This window comes from Charadrius vociferus, unplaced genomic scaffold (genome assembly GCF_000708025.1).
Source record: "Charadrius vociferus isolate BGI_N301 unplaced genomic scaffold, ASM70802v2 scaffold235, whole genome shotgun sequence".
Classification (NCBI taxonomy): Eukaryota; Metazoa; Chordata; class Aves; order Charadriiformes; family Charadriidae; genus Charadrius; species Charadrius vociferus.
This window is the reverse complement of record NW_009648536.1, coordinates 1,078,721-1,094,607: the sequence shown is the minus strand read 5'-3', so window position 1 is coordinate 1,094,607 and position 15,887 is coordinate 1,078,721.

Genomic DNA, 15,887 nt, shown 5'->3' with positions numbered 1-15,887 from the left:
CAGATTTGATATTAGGAAATATTTCTTTACTGAGAAGGTGGTCAAACACTGGAACAGACTCCCTAGAAAGGTGGTTGATGCCACTTGCCTGTCAGTGCCTTAAAAAGAGGCATTTGGACAATGCCCTTCATAATATGCTTTAACTTTTGGCCAGCTCTGAATCACACAGAATCACAGAATCACAGAATGGTTAGGGTTGGAAGGGACCTCTGGAGATCATCTAGTCCAACCCCCCTGCCAGAGCAGGGTCACCTCCAGCAGGTTGCACAGGACAGCGTCCAGGCGGGTTTTGAATGTCTCCAGGGAGGGAGACTCCACCACCTCTCTGGGCAGCCTGTTCCAGTGCTCCACTACCCTCAAAGTAAAGAAGTTCCTTCTCATGTTAAGATGGAACTTCCTAAGTGGTCAGGCAGTTGGACTAGATGATTGTTGTAGGTCCTTTGCAACTGGAACTGTTCTATTCTGTTCTGTTCTCTTCTATACATGTCCCTCCAAGAGACTGGTTCTTCTGAGAGGTGAATTTTCATTTATTCAAAAACCAATGCTCTCACAGATCTCAAACACAAAAAGGAAGCCCACAGAGGGTAGAAGCAAGGACATGTGGCCTAGGAGGAATACAGAGAAATTGTCCAAGCAGCCAGGGATCAGGTTAGGAAAGCTAAAGCCCTGATAGAATTAAATCTGGCCAGGGACATCAAGGGCAACAAGAAAAGCTTCTACAGATATGTCAGTGGTGAAAGGAAGACTAGGCAAAATGTGGGTCCTCTCTGGAACGAAACAGGACACCTGATTACCTGGGATATGACTTTTTTGCCTCAGTCTTCATTGGCAAGTACTCTAACCATACTGCCCAAGTCACAGAAGGTAAAGGCAGGGACAGGGCTAATGAAGAACCACCTACTATGTATCAGAAGATCAGGTTCGAGACCAGCTGAGGAACCTGAAGGTGCACAAATCCGTGGGACCTGGTGAGATGAAGCTGTGGGTCCTGAGGGAACTGGTGGATGAAGTTACTAAGCCACTATCCATCATATTTGAGAAGTCATGGCAATTCAGTGAAGTTACTGCTGACCGGAAAAGGGGAAACATAACCCCCATTTTCAAAAAGGGAAGAAAAGGAAGGTCCGGGGAACTACAGGCCAGTCAGTCTCACCTCTGTGCCCAGCAAGATCATGGAGCAGATTGTCCTGGAAACTATGCTATAAATAAGGAGGTGATTGGTGACAGCCAATTCACTAAATGCAAATTGTGCCTGACAAATTTGGTGGATTTCTATGATGGGGTTACAGCGTTAGCGGACAAGGGAAGAGCAACTGATGTGATCTATCTGGACTTGTGCAAAGCATTTGGTGCTGTCCCACATGATATCCTGGTCTCTAAATTGGAGACACATGGGTTCAACAGATGAACCAGTTGGTGGACAAGGAATTGGCTGGATGGTTGCCCTCAAATAGCTGCAGACAACATCTTGATGTCCAAGGGGCAACCAATGATGAGTGGTGTTCCTCAGGGGTCAGTATTGGGACCGGCACCATTTAACATCTTTGCTGGTGACATGCACAGCAGGATTAAGTGCACCTTCAGCAAGTTTGCTGAAGACATGTCGTCTCATGCAGTTGACACACAGGAGGGAAGGTACACAATCCAGAGGGACCTTAACAGGCTTGAGAAGTGGGCTTGTGTGAATCCCATGAAGCTCCTCAAGGCCAAGTGCAAGGTCCTGCACCTGGGTTGGGTCAATCCCATACACAAATACAGGCTCGGTGGAGAATGCATCAAGAGCAGACCTGAAGAGGACTTGGGGGTGCTGGCTGATGAGAGGCTCAAATTGACCCAGCAATGTGCGCTCACACCCCAGAAAGCCAACCACCTCCTGGGCTGCATAAGAAGAAACATGACCAGCAGGTCAAGGGAGGTGATTCTACCCCTCTTCTCCACTCTCATGAGACCCCACCTGGAGTACTGCACCCAACTCTGAAGCTTCCAACATAAGAAGGACATAGACTTCTTGGAGCGAGTCCAGAGGAGGGCCACAAAGATGGTCAGAGGGCTGGAGCACCTCTCCTATGAAGACATATTGAGAGAGTTGGGATTGTTCAGCTTGGAGAATAGAAGGCTATACGGGGAGATCTTAGAGCAGCCTTCCAGTAATTAAGGGAGGGGCCTACTGGTAAGATGGGAGGGACTCTTTATCAGGGAGTGTAGTGATAGGACAAGGGATAATGGGTTTAAACTGGAAGAGGGTAGATTTAGATTAGATATTAGGAAGAAATTCTTTACTGTGAGGGTGGTGAGGCACTGGAACAGGTTGCCCACAGAGGTTGTGGATGCCCCATCCCTGGAAGTGTTTGAGGCCAGGCTGGGTGGGGGTTTGAGCAACTGGTGTAGTGGAAGGTGTCCGTGGCCATGGCAGGGGAGTTGGAACTAGATGATATTTAAGGTCGCTTCCAACCCAAACCGTTCTATGATCCTATGATCTGTTCTTTCTATATTGAAATCTAGCACCCTGTCTGGGGCTAGTAAAATAGCATAAAACATAAGTCAATACGACTTGCTGTTTAATTACGTGCAAGTGTTGCAGTTGAGGCACAGAATAACTGCATCTACCTTCCCCTGCCCCTCAAACCTAAGGTGTGTGAAAGACCTTAGAGAAAAGAACAATGCACCTTACATCATCCTCAATGAGGGGTGTGTAGCATCTCCACACTTGGGGTGTTACTACATGGGATAATGCTTGGTGAATCCTAGTTGCATTATACATAACTTCCCAAGAGAAGCCTGCAGTCCTTGAGGAAAGCTTCCTACAGAGATGTATATGAGGTATCTCAGCAAGATAATTTTAAATGGCCTAAACTTTTGAGTGTTTTCTTTTCACAATCGCTTTGGTCAGGGGTGCGATATCCTGATATTAATCCTTATGTGAATGTGCACTTACACTGCAGTACAGATACTTCGTACTACAGAATTTCTCAAGAATAATTATAAACATTTTTTTACTGCTGTAACTTGATCTGCTTTAAGTAACTGGTACTGCTGTAGCAGTTACCTGACTAGGTAATACGTGCATATTAATAGGTAGTTAATACAGCACCTCTTTCAAAACTGGAAAATAAATGATAATGACTCTCATAAGAAGGGCTGCTTTTTAGGAGAGCCTGAACCAATCCATAATGAGGTATTTATTTAGAGTGATGTAACTTATAAAACCCCAGCATGTATCCTTTTTTCTCATTCTGGAGCAATGAGTGAATGGGAGTGGAAGCTTTCTCTCTACTTACAAAATAAATACATTGCAATGAGCTTAAAGAAATCTAAGACTTTCGGTCTTAAAAAGGTCAAGCAAACAATATATGCTAAGTCTTTACACCAGCAGTTCAAGATGATCACTCAATTTCTTCAAAGAGGCAATCAACTCATAAGATGGATGATATTGGAAAAAGGTGCGACTCATTAACAAAAAAAATTGGAACTGCCCACTAGAAAGAAAGAAAAATAACCCCACTCAGACAACAAATTATTACATCAGCATGTCATTCAACTACAATGAAAAATTGAAAATCATGAAGCCAGTTGCCAAGGTTTTGCAGGGAGGGGGTTAATTTTAAACATATGGGAAAAAACAAACCTTGTCACTAACTATCCTGTGAGCTTGCAGCCTGGCACCAGCTCCTGCTGTGCACAGCAGGCATTTCCCCTCCAAACTAGAGCGTATACTCACATGACACTAAAGAGGATCAGAATTTGTCCTGATCTCTCCTTGAGGAACACATATTACCTCTGGCTTTGTCAAGAGGATATAGATACATCCTGAAATGGTGTTGAAAAAAAGCTAGAAAAACAACAAAAAAGGCAGACATAGATTCAGTATTAAAGATGCTGTTCCTGACTTTTGCTAGCAAAAAAACTCCTCCCCCATCCCCCAAACCCAAGTGAGTACACCAAAACCAATCAAAGCACTGTAAAGTTGTTTTCCTCTCTTCCTGTCTTTCTTTCTCTCTTTCTTTTGGTGTAAAAGTTCTGGTGGTACAGAGATTTTTCATAGAAATGTGGAAAAAGAAAAATCTACTGTAGGTATAATCACACCAGCAAAATACTCCTTTTTTTCCCCTTGGGGGTCAACAAAACCCATACTTATATTTTCAGCTACCTCTGTAGAGAGATAAAGCAATGCAGAATCCATGGTGTGGTGAGAGTCATAGTGGAAAAGCTGGTAGGTACTGCTGAACGTAATTTTCTACGAGCAGCAAAACGCATAAGTCAGAATAAGAAGCATCTGAAAAAGTGTCTGCCACTAGACTTGTACTACCAAAATCCCCTTAAGATCAGCATTATGCTACTGTTGTATGTCCTTGCAGTCACTTATTCATGCCTATAGTGGCAATGTTGGTGTTTTTTTCTTGTTGCTTCTGGGTGTTTGTTGATATTGTCTATCTCTGATACTTTTGGAGAAGCCCAAAGAGAAGAGGTAGGCTTTGGCCCAGACTTTGGCTTTGAGCCATTTTTGTCCTGTTCAGGTTTAGGACTCACAAAGTATAGATTTGGTATAAGGTATTAGTTGGGGTTCCTCCAGGATTTTTTTTCTAGTTTATCACAGCCTAATGAAGACTTTCATCAGGTGCACCATAGCCAGAACCTCCTGCTACAGCTTTCTTCCAGACAGAGTTGCTGAAGGCTTACCATCATCCTGTCACTGGAAACTGTTTTGTTTCGGCTTAAATCAGGGATGCTGTTAATAACTGGATCATTTCAGACAAGGTTCTCACATCCTTCAGTATTCAGTGCAAGGCTGAATAATAGTGCTGCTCTTTTCCTCTTCCACCTGCTACCATTCAGCATCTGGAAGCTGAGTCTGAACCTATAGTGGTATTTGAGTGCCTTTGTGTCAGTGTGTCTGCTTCTTTTTCAGGAGTGTCCACTGCACAAAATATCTATCTAGGAACAACAGGGGATGCAAAACACCTTTTTATTTCACATTTTTTGGCCTACTGTATTCTTTGGCATAATTTGTGGCAGCACCCAAAGGCATTTCATGTCCTACTTTTCCTCCTGAAACGAAGGGGGACCAATGCCTGATCACCAAAGAGTATCTAGACCTAATTATCCCTGTGATGCATAGACAGGTTGTTGAACTTTTCATTTCACCTGCTGAAAAGATTGGGTCTGACATTAATTAATTAGTGGTCGTCATTTCTGTTTAATATGCCTCTGTTTGAATACTTGTTTTTCTGTTAGAAACACTTGAACAGCAAGCGAGAAACCCCCATTGCTGGTTGCATGCAAGGTAAGATAACTGAACATCTCAGAGAAGGGCCACAAAACATGACCCTGTATCCAATCTATCCCACTAGGTAAAAGTGCTTAGACCTAACATTTTGATTCAGGCCCCTTCTTTAATTTAAATTTTCACTTGACTGCTTTAAACAGAAGACTGATTGCCTAGAAGAATTTTCAGTGCTCCACAGCAGCAGTCTATTAACCTATTTAGATAGTATCTACAGTTGTAATGAGATTAGAAACTAGAAAGGAAACTGGGAGAGAAAGAGAAGTCAAGAAATTCAAAAGCAGGTTAAATTTTTTTTTTCGGTACTTTTTTTGATGAAAGCACCAGAAAGAAGGGTCATATTGTCCCACAAGTGACTCTGGCCAGCTGATATGAGGTAATCCTGTAAAGACAGTCAGGTACTAGCTAGATTCTGAATGAAGCTAATGCCTAGGTAATACAAAACAATTAGAAGATGTTCTGCATTTCTCCCCAGCGACACCTCCTCACAGACTAACTGTAGCTCTTGGGAGTACTCTGTTTGCAATAAAGCTAGTTTTTCTGGATTACAAAGACCTGAACGCTTACTTTCCAAACTTTCACTGATGACACTAAGTGTAAGCTTGCTTCAGCAATTAAATTTCCATCAGGCTCCTAATTTGGCAGCCACTGCTCTAGGGCAGAGGCACTGTTCTGGGCCTCAAAAAATCTAGTGCTGCTTTCTCCAAAAGTACATTTTGTTCCAGAGTTACTTTCTCTCAATTTTACTGCTTTAAAATGATGACAAATTTTAATTTATCCCTAATTTATTTGTTTTGCCTGATGTTAGTTGTTGTCTTCCCAATGGTAGGATCTGTTTCTCCCTCCCTTTATATTGACCTATCTCCGTGAGATCTTCATGTTGTTTGCAGGCCAAGACGTGTTATTGTGAAGCATATATGTGAAATCTGTAGTTGCTAATTGGCACAGAATCTCTTCAATCAGCGGTTTAGGACTTTTTTGGAATCTGGGGATCAGAGGGCTTCCACAATAGGTCTTTGTAGCTATATTTTGCCATTGTTTTGATTGAAACAAAGACTGGCCATCTTACAGCCCAGCGCCAGGAGGCAATTTTTTTTCATGGAAAACCACAACCTATTAGCAGTTGTGAGCACAAGCTATTGCCCATTACAGCCATTCTTAGAAGAGACTGCCTGTGTAGACACATGGAAAAGTCTGATTCACTGGACTGTGCAAACAAGGAAACGGCCACAGTGAGATCAAAATCAACCATGTTTAAAAGTCTTCAGCTCAGTAAAAAGTTCAGCAAGAATTACGCTGTAAAAATGCTTTTATATAAAAGATATTCCTAAAGCACAGAGTAAGTATCAAGTGTAGACAAATGTGAAGTTTGAAAATTGCAAACAGTTCAAGGAGTGACAGGGGAAACATAAGACTCTAAGGACGCTAAACTTTTTTTTTTGTTATTAAAAGTGTAAGCTTCTAGTAAGAGGTAAATGATTTAAGGTAGGCCCTGGAAAAATATAATAGGCTTTGTTTGTTTTGCCATGATTGAAATGCAGAAAATGAGGTACATAAAATAGCAAGTGAGAATTGTAATTCTTTTATTGCACTTGCCTATATATGGCAGGAACGCTTCTGTCCATAGAAGGAGAGCTATATACACAGAAAAGTCTAAAGTAAGGCTAAGTCGTTAATTAAACTTCTTGAATTATACTTCTTGATGAGATAGAGGAGGTAAAACTTCCAATGTGTGAGGAATAATCACACTATTTATCTGAAGAACAGTCCTAAGAAAAGTCACCTAGTTGCCTAGGAAAAAAGGTTTGACATGTAGTTATTTGAACTATTTAAGTGCGTACTGCATTATATAATTCACCATTTTAACTTTCATATCAGTCGCTGAAACGAATATATTATACCCCTATTCCCTAAAGAAAATGTATTATCTTTTACCTTGCAGTACTTGGGAAAAAAACCCACAACTTAAAAAATTCCATTCCTCTCCAAGAAGATAATTTGGGGAATTACAGATATTACTAATACACATGCATAGATGTCCATGAAAAACTTATAGACTTTTTTTAATATCTTCTCTATACATTTGTAGAAAATTACATCCTGTGTCAAAATCTCAATTTGTAAATCACCTTCACCCCCCAGCCCCCCTTTCTTTTTTTCCCTTCACAAAAGAGTGTGAAGATCCCTGGATAGTGATTTGAGGTCTGACACTCGTCTTGATTTCTCTGTTACATCTTCCACGGTTGCAGAAGCAGATCCCTGCAGGTACAGAAAGCCACAGCTTTAGAAGAAATATCTCCTTCCTTTTCTCAGAATGTTAAAACAGCCGGTAGAAGCTGATATTGCTAGTTAGGTTCTACAAAACGTTTCTGTTAAAAGAACAAACCCCAGCTCTGAAATCTCACTTGTAAGCACAAAGACAAGTGGAAGTGTTCTGGCCTGCTTTCATACCGTAAGGCAGAGTACAAACAGCGTGAAAAAAACATACATGTTTGCTGCTGCTAACACTCTCGGGAAGTATTTTGAGAATCTCCTCTTCATCCTTACTTTCCTCTGAAAACGTAAATCAGAAGGAGGAATTCTTTCAGCAGTGAACATGCACATTTTCTCCTTCTATTCAAAAAACCTTTCTGAGCCATTGGAATGCATTTCTGGCGGGCACTCAGGAGCACAGGAAATTTGAAAGGAGCTGTGAATAGGTGCGAACAGTTGCATTCAGAAGAGAGAAGATAGTGGAAGGTAGAAAAGCTAGAGCAGTAGTTTGCTCTTTATCTAGTAGGCAAAAGTCAGATTCTTGGACCTCTAGGTAACTTACTAAGACCACCTTTTCGTAAACCTAGATTTTTCCTTTTTCGTTGTTTTATTAACACACACCTCTGATTTAGTATTTTTCCCCTCAACTAGAGAGTTAATCTTGTGGTATCAGGTTTCTCTGAGATGCTTTTTGACATGTTTGATGTCCTAGTTGTAATGTTGATGTCAGCTGCCTTCTGCAACCTAACAGTTTAGGATCCTGCTTAGTGAGAAAATGCATGCTATATATCTGCTGTCTCAGCCTCTGAGGCTAATTTACTTACCACAGTCATCTTGAAATATGTGCTATGCTATGCAGAGTCCTACAAACACACTTGTATAGAGAGGAGTTAGTTCCTTTCTACCACAGATAACACCGTGACAGTCTCTGTTAAGCACAGAAAAATACAGTGGTTTTAAAATGAGCCTATTAGTAAACCCATAGAATATAGACTGCTTTTAAAAATTTCCTTTTCGTTTTTTGTTCATCAGTCACAGCGTCAGCTGCAGAACAGTTTACGACATGCACAAAAAACTGCCCAAGATACAGGTTCTTAATTTTTGCGGCAAGTTTAACAAATTTAACAACTTGCCTGTGAAATTTTGTTAAAAGCAGTGTTACACTCCTAAATCTTACCTTCACATATGCATGTGTTTTTACATCTGACATCATCTGAGAGTTATAAATAGTGGTGTTCCTTCAACTGTGTTAAAATACAACAAACTAGGGAAAAAAAAAATTAAAACAAAGAAATATTGGAAATGTCTGTTGTACAAGGTCTATATTGCTTTTGAGTATTCTTCATCCTGTCCTGGACCACAGGGCAGGATGATAAGATGACCTCTTGATGTCTTGCCTGCCCTGTTTTTTGTGGCTCTGTAATTGCTTGATATTCTTTCAGCAGAAGCTGAGAAACAGGATTGTCCTTCAGTACTATATTTTCCTCATGTTATTGCCTAACACAGATTGAAGTCAGGGTGAAAGGAGGAAATGGCTCTGTAAAACCATTTTTAGTAAGAAATCATCCCAGTCTGCAGTAGTTGGGGAGCTGTATTAATTTATTACCAGCATCACTTTGGCAAGGATATAGAGAAAACTTGTGAGTCTTTTTTCAGGTAAGAGTGCACCTAAAAAAATTATTTTGAGAGAAAAAAATTGAGGTATTGCCAAAGTTTTAAAATATGATCATGAAAAGGCTAAGTTGATTCCTTCACCCATTACTGGCCTTTCCCTATCAAGACCAAGTCTCTTTTAACACAGAAAAGGTTATTTTCAAAACACAGCATGTATAGTTCATATCCCACATGACTTCTCCTTTTTAAAAGATATTTGCTTCAAGTGATTGGAAAATAGGTTCTTTGAAACAGCAGCTCTCCCTGGCTTCCAGCAGGAAAGACGTTTAACAGCTTCAAGTAGAGGCTGGTAAGTACATAGCAAGGTTACACATTTGAATTTTCATAACTGGTGGTCCTTCTTTATTATAAGTTTTCTAAAGTGAGAAAACTTACTAGCAGCAGAAATAATTTCTTACAAGAATAATCCCAGAAATCCCAAGCATTTATGTAAGAATGGTTTTCAAATAAGACAAAGGCATCTGAATTAAGGACTAGAAACATGCAGAGCAAGTATGGTGGTCAAACAAAACTTTAGAAATTAAATACAGATGTAGAGCTTAGTTGTTTAATAACTAGTTGAAGAGGAATGAAATATGGTCACAGACAGTTAACTAAAGAAAAGGGAGAGGCAAAAGTCATTGAGACAGTTAGTGTGAATTATTCAGCCATATTGCCACAATTCCTATGACAGAAAAATTGCTTCAGTGCATATTTCTTAATTCTGGGATAGCACAACAGCTTACTGTCTGTGAGGCCAAAGATAGGTAGCTGAGGATATGCCTTAGAAAATACATTTGTTCCATTAATTGACTCTAGGTAGAATCCAAAACATCTCAGGTGTGGTTGTGTTCTAAAGCAACTGTCTCTGTCCAGTTCTGTGGATGTCTTCTCTTGTGCTCTTCATTTTAAAAGTGAAAATACACTATAAGAAAAAAACAAAAGGGAAATATTTTCAAATCTTCCCTAGCATACTGGCAGTGAAAATGTTTCTACCAGTTACCGGCCCCAGCTTCACTGTGTCAGAGAATAGAAGCAGAACCCAAACGAATCTGAGACACAAAAGGGCTCTCAGCAGAGGCATGAAGGATGAGTCTAAGTTGCAACATAGGTGGGAAAGGTGGAGGAATCCCTTAAAGCAGGTATATATATGATTTAAAAAAAAATTAGTTAGTAAAAGTTCACATTAACTAAATTCAACCCACTGGAAAAACAGAAATCTTTTTCTTTCAGTTAGTAAAAAAATCAGTCAAGAAGACTAACAGAGCTGTAAAGAGGATCTTAACCTTTCCAGCCTGGTAGGGAAGCTCTTACTCATTATCCTTCAGTAGCCTTTCAAAACCAAGGAAGAAGTAACAACGTATTCTGTCCTCAAGTCCCTCTAGCCATTGCTTACCATCATCTGTTTCAAGAACAAATCACTGCGAGAACTTGAAGCATCTTTCCAAGTTGTGTCCTGTAAGACTTAAAAGCTGCTACTTTTGCTTTCCTGCCTAGCAAGTCAGTCAATAAGCAACTGAAAGGCAATTATCACCTGTCTACCCCCCACTCCCAGTATGGACATCTCCACTACAGCTCACCAGACTGAACATATGTCACAGCAGATACAGGCTGCCTATGCCTTTTTCTGGCACGTACTGCCCCAGTACTGAACACATTGTGCAGCAGGTGTCAGAGGCAGATGAGATTTCACTGATATACATGGGATAAAGATTTATTTATACCTATCCAGGCATAATTGTCCTAGAAACATTTTGGAAAACCAGCAGGTAGTGCAGAAAGGTTTTTTGTGAATGAGAAAAACCCATCTGTAACACGTTCAAGGAAACATCTAATTAAAAACTGAAACACTGCAATGAGTTGAATGATTGAAAGAAATCAAAGAAAGTTGAAAGAAATCCTTATTACATATCTAGGTAGGGTTGAGTTATGCAGTAGTGGACAAGTTTGAAAGTTGACCGAATTCCTTTCCTCCCAAACGGGGACCCTGGACATTATTTGGGCATGGAACTGAAAACTGCTATAAACTGACAAGTCTTTAGTCCTGTCGAGGCCTCAGGAAATCACAGTGTCTCTAGGTAGGCTTAAGGATCTGCCAAGCCAATACAAAAAGGAAAGTCTTGTATGCAAACCTTGCCTTGTAAGCAGATGGGTGCCTCTCTCAAGGAAATTTGCACCTGTAAAGTTTAAATTTGAACAAATCATCAAGTGAATGTCAGGCAGGTGGCCAAGTCTCTTTAAGTCTAACACAAGTCATCGAAGCTTTGTGGGCATTGTAAATTATACATAAATTGCCATGTCAAAGGGCCCAGCCCTTTGGGACAAATAGTATGACAATATGGATTTATACACTAATTTTGCAACACAAAGGCACAACACAAGGTGAAGGCAATAGAGAATAAGTGGCTAGAAGCCATACCACTATTAAGGAAATAATGTCATTTCATACTGGGGCTAATAATCAGCCAGTTTCACTACTATTGAAATTAGTGGTGGCCCCTTGGGTAACCACTGTTGGTGGTTTGAGTACACCATCATCTGCAACTATTTGGGATGGATCTCACAGAATTTGTGCAGTTTCCTGAGCACACAACAGAATGACTCTACTGTAGTCTTTGGAAAAACAAGCGTCTCTTTTTCTTACGTGCAAAGCTATGTGAGCAAATTGTGAAATGACTTGCTAGGTAACTTGGGGAAATGGAACTTTAAACGCCAAATATTATAAATAAGTGATTACTAAAATTTTACTCTGGGATACCAGCATTCTTTGGATGCTTATGCATTTCTCTGCTTTTCATTTAAAGCAGAAAGAGAAATCTACAGGAGGGGAGCAGCAATGTCCCTTCCAGGATGTGCTGAGAAATACTGTCAAGCATAGACTCCCTTGTAGCACTTGCATAGCTTTTTCCTTACCTTCTTTTACTAGCTTTGGCTTCTTGGTGTTAAATTGAGCTGGCAGTGTTACAGGCCATTTTAAATCGATGCTTGCAGAACTGCAAGAAGTGTGAAGCTGCCAATGAAGAGTCAATGAGGAGGCAGTGATAGCAGTTATCAGCTCCTCTACACAAATGGCCCGAGTTTTCCAGCTGTGTGAACCTTTCCAAGTTTGATTAAAAAGGGATTAATGTTCTTTTTTTTTTTTTTTTTCAATATGGATATGTATATGTATAAGAACCAGTTTGTGTGGGCTTGCAAGTTATAACTCTTCAGACAGGTTTACATTTGAATGCATCCAATTTTCCAAAGGCGAATCATAATTTCAAACAGCTAAGTCAGTTTTGGACCGGACATATTCATAGTATCTTGCATGCAGTTCTCACCATTTCACTGTTGTGCCAGAACTGGAAGAGGCTGTTCTTCAACCGTGAAGCCAATGTGTTGATTACAACACCGTTCATATTTCTCTGAAAATTCAGAAGGTCTGTATGCGACTGAGGGCAGAGATTTTTTTCTTCCCTTTCTATTCCTTGCTATTGATGTGATGCAGTTCTCTCTGGATTAGGCAGGGCAGGTCATGTTGTTTAACAGGGAATACGTGAGCCACTCCTGTCCAGTGGCCTGCTTCTGGTCACTGGCTGATCACTTTCTCCCTTCCCTTCAAGCAGAAAACACATTGAACAACAAGAAAAAGTGTCTTTTTCTTTCTTAGGCCTGTGACTAGAATTGGCTCAACTGATATCAGACTGTTTCTTGATCAAAAGCAGGGAAGGTGGGAAGGGGATTTGGAAAAGGGAGGAGAAGGAAGCATGGCTTCTCTGCCGTCAGCACTCAGCAAGCTCTGTCATCTCACCACCAGCTCAGCAATCCCTCTGAAATTCACCTTGGGGACAGAGTTGGCTAAATATGCAAATATGAAATGTTGGATCCTAAAAACTGGGTCAGAAGCATCACAGCCTCTGTCATCTGCAACGTGATGATAGTCCACAATTATTAAGATCTCCCAGTAAGTACACTGGGACAAGGACTGGCCAGCAGGCAAACAACATGTTTTTATATGATTTGCATCTGTAAAGATATATGATGATTTTACATTAGCATGATAGTCATTAAAAACCAGATATGTGCTGAGGTCAATGGAACTACATAAATTAAGTTCCCAGCTATGTAAGTTGGAATATAATAAACTATGTTTTCCTCTGCATGTTTTCAATATTCCTCAGGAAACAGTTTAGACAGGGTGCCATGAATGTGTCAAATATTAATAGAAATTTAGAGATCCAGCAAATCTATGTCTTCTCTTAGCCACAATTGTATTTGCAATTGCCAGGATATAAAACCAGGCAAAATAATCTGTGTTAGTAAACACACTGTGAGTTTTTCCCTTGTGTAACTGTAAATAGACTTAAATCCTAGGGGATGGTTGGACATTGGAGTGTTAAATGATGCTGAGTTAGATAGTGAAGTAACATGACTCCAGAGGAGAAAGTGAATGCCATCTCTTCCAAGAACGTACCAAGCATTTATGACTTGAGACAGAATTAATAGACATATGACATTCTTTTTCACCTCCCACTCTTGCCCCCCCCCCTCTTTTTTTTTTAAAATATTTTCACATCTTGCTGAACTGAATATAAAAATTTGCTGCCACTGATGAGGGAAATTCCCCTCTGCGCCTCTATTTTTTTTTCTTTCCACTCCTAGCCCAGCAGCCCAGTTGAGCTGGTATGTGTGATATAGAAACCCTATACCAAACTCATTTGTCTCTCAGAAAGCTGCTGATACATTTTGCTGGAACAGTTTTCTTCTGAGTTAATAAGAAGCTCACAGAGAGGAATTGATGATTGCCAGAGCTGGCACAAGGTAAATAGTGGGAGTATCCAGCTGGGAGCAGGGAAGGAATTAGGACTTAAAAAGTGACATGAAAACCTCTCCCTTTTAATGAAATTGAGCTTCAGGTCAGTTCACCCTGTCTCATGAAATCATGCCCTAAACCCTACATTCAGATTTGGACTACATGCCATTAGAGAGAAATAGATTGAGAATGGATTGAGGGGTGTTGGTTGATGAGAAGCTCAGCCTGAGCCGGCAATGTGCACTCACAGCCCAGAAAGCCAGCTGCATCCTGGGCTGCATCCCCAGCAGCGTGGCCAGCAGATCAAGGGAGGTGATTCTGCCCTTCTACTCAGCTCTGGTGAGACCCCACCTGGAGTACTGTGTCCAGCTCTGAAGCCCCCAAAATAGGAAAGACATGGACCTGTTCGAGTGGGTCCAGAGGAGGGCCAGAAAGATGGTCAGAGGGCTGGAGCACCTCTCCTATGAAGACAGGCTGTGAGAGTTGGAGTTGTTCAATCTGGAGAAGGGAAGGCTCTGCAGAGACCTTACAGTGGCCTTCCGGCATCTGAAGGGCACCTGCAAGAAAGCTGAAGAGGTACTTTTTACAAGGGCATGTAGTGATAGGACAAGGGGCAATGGTTTTAAAATGGAAGAGGGGAGATTTAGATTAGATATTAGGAAGAAATTTTTCATTCTGAGGCTGGTGAGGCCCTGGAACAAGTTTCCCAGGGAAGTTGTGGAGGCCCCATCCCTGGAGGTGTTCAAGACCAGGCTGGATGGGGCTTTGAGCAACCTGGTCTAGTGGAAGGTGTCCCTGCCTATGGCAGAGTGGTTGGAACTAGATGATCTTTAAGGTCCCTTCCAATCTAAACCATGTTATGATTCTGTAAGTCTATGAAATAACACCTGCAGGCACCTGTATATGCTACTCAGTCCTTAGGTCTGCAGGCAGAAACTGCTATGGCATATGTTGTTCTCTTCCAGAACAGATAATTGAAGATATGGGGAAAACTTTTAATTTGGCTCCCAAAATCATATACTAGCAAATTATTGTTGATATGGACCAGGCACAAACAAGGAAATAATGGCTTCTAAGAGAAGCTATGGGTACACTGGTCAGAAATCACTTAAAGCAAAGCTTTAGTGAGATGTCTAAAGTCTAATGTTTTCATTGACTGGCTGATGATCACTGCAGAGCACAAGCACAGCACAGCAAGTGGTTCTCAGTGGTCTTTACTGGAACTTATTCAAGTTACCATCATCCACACAGCCAAACCTATGAATATTTATAGTTAATGATCAATATTAAAAATATAAAATTTCAAATGCCTATACATTGTCTCTTGCTAGAGGTCAAAAAGCTCTTTGACATTGCTGGGATTTTTCTGAAGACCCTGAAGTCTCTTTTAATATCTGCTCAGTAGCAGTAACGTCATTAACTCTCTTGTCAGTAGTCCAAACAGTTGTGGTTGGTTGTCCTAGACTGTGCTGAGATTTCAGTTCCCCAAGAGCTGAGCTAAGTTGGCTTTGCCATGGTCCTGCTTACTTAGAGCTGTGCTTGTGTGGGACACCTTCCTTCTGCTGCTGCTGGTGCTCACCTGAGACTGAGGTTTGCCAGATGGGGAGTTAACCATACAGAAACTAACACTGCAAAAAGAGATGGAAGTTTTTCTCAGGTGCTTTAGTTCCCCATACTTACTGTTTCTGGAATAATGCAAGTACCAGTGCCAGCAGAAAAGGGTGGAGGTACATGTCCAGGGCAGAAAAAAAGGTCTGGTAGGTTTTCTTCTTTTTCTGGCAGGTTTTATCCCAGTTTCTTCTTCTTTGGCCTTCTATCAGGGACTCATGTAGCCCTCCACTAGTGAAAAAACAGGCTCTCCAAACTTCAATCAGTCAGAAAGTGCCTTAACTATTTAAAAAACATTTA